The sequence below is a fragment of the Elephantulus edwardii genome, unplaced genomic scaffold, assembly GCF_000299155.1.
Source record: "Elephantulus edwardii isolate Elephantulus edwardi_28Jun2011 unplaced genomic scaffold, EleEdw1.0 scaffold00059, whole genome shotgun sequence".
NCBI classification, from domain to species: domain Eukaryota; kingdom Metazoa; phylum Chordata; class Mammalia; order Macroscelidea; family Macroscelididae; genus Elephantulus; species Elephantulus edwardii.
Window position 1 is genome coordinate 6,449,023 of NW_006399809.1, and position 1,777 is coordinate 6,450,799.

General features: G+C 37.3%; 1 pseudogene; it reads left to right on the top strand.

Annotated features, from left to right (window-relative positions):
- Window positions 1–1,262: 1,262 nt before the first annotated feature.
- Window positions 1,263–1,777, top strand: part of LOC102867425 — a 7,963-nt pseudogene continuing 7,448 nt past the window's right edge.

Sequence of the window (1,777 nt, forward strand, 5' to 3'; positions counted from 1 at the left end):
ACAAGGATTATCAAGGATGGTCAGGATGGCACAGGATAGTGCATGGTTCATATCTGCTGTTCATATGGTAGTTATGAGTGGTAGCACACTTGGGGGACGTAGCAACAACAATAGCATGATGCAACCTATTGGCCCAGTGGTGAGCAATTTTGTTTTCCTGATGTTGAGATCTAGTCCATGTTGAAGCCTGTAGTCTTTGATCTTCCACAGCAAAAGCTTCAAGTCTTCTTCACATTCTGTAAGTAAGTTATATCATCAGCATAACACAGGTCCTGATGATTCTTCCTCCAATCCTGATGTCACATTCATCTTCATATAATCTATCTTCACAAATTATGCGATCAGCACACAGTCCAATGCCTTTGTATAATCAATAAAATACAAGTAAACATCTTTTTTTTTTTAGTTTAATTTTGTGTATTTACTTCCTGATATAGATCACAGGACTCCGTTCATTGGTGTTCATGTGCCTCTGGGAGGAAGAAAAAGTCATCGACGTCACAGGCATCGTGGTCATAAACACAGAAAAAGAGACAGAGAGAGGGATTCGGGTTTAGATGATGGAAGGGAGTCCCCTTCCTTTGGTAAGATTTTTTTCCTTTTTGTTTTTATGAAAATTGCTATTGTACTAATATTACAGCAGTCTGTACACTTCAATAATTAACAGTGATACACCATAAATTTGTTTGCACTTTTATGAAACATATTGGTCATGGTTTGAGTAGACATGGCTGGCAAAAGCTTGGTCTTTGTTTCTGTCTTGATTATCTGCTTTGGGTTTTTTTTGTGACAGGTCTAATATTCTTCATTTTAAATTATGAACAGCAAATCCAAATGTGTTGATACTGTAGTTGCTAAGAATCATCAAGTTCCATGAAAGGCCATGGACACAATATAATTAAGAGCCCAACTTTAATTTTCTTGACTTCCTTATTGCTTAAGATATTTTTCATTGTACCTAGATCATCTGTCATTATAAGGTATCAAGTTGGCTCCAATTATAGTGACCTCATGCACAACAGAAGAAAACTGTATTTCTTGGGATTTTTGTTTTGTTTTGTTTTGGGGTTGTGTTTCCCCCCATAATGTGTCATACTCTTTTCCATAGTGGTTGTGCAAACAGTAGATAAGGATTTCAATCTTTCTAAATGCTTATCAACATTGTTTGTTACCCTCCCCCATTTTCTAAAAATATCCGATGTAATCTTAACTGAGATAAGATGATGTAAGTGTAGTTGTGATTTGTATTTCTGTAATGACTAATGAAGGAGCTCTCGTGGCTTAATGGTAAGGAGTTGCACTGCCAATCCAAAAGCATGCAGTTCAAATCCATCAGCTGCTCCTTGAGAGAAAGATGTACAGTCTCCTCCTATGTGGTGTTCAGCCTCTGAAAACTCACTCTTGGGTCAACTAGGTGTTGGTTCCAACTCAACAGTACATAACAATCACACATATGACTAATGGGTATGAATATAATTTTGTATGTTTTTGACTGCTTTGATGCCTTCTTAAGTGAAGGTGATGTTCATATCTTTGTGCATTCTGTAACTGGAGTTGTTTAGTTGTTGATTTGTTATTATATTCTGTAGATTTTAAAGATTAACCCCTCTTCAGATAATATCCAAAGGTGTTATCACCATCTACAGGTTGTCTGTTGTGCTGCCAATCCAAAAGCGTGAAGTTCAAATCCGCTAGCTGTTCCATGGGAGAAAGATGGGCAGTCTCGTCTTGTGCAATGTACAGCCACTGAAAGCACCTAATTAGAACAACACTAAGG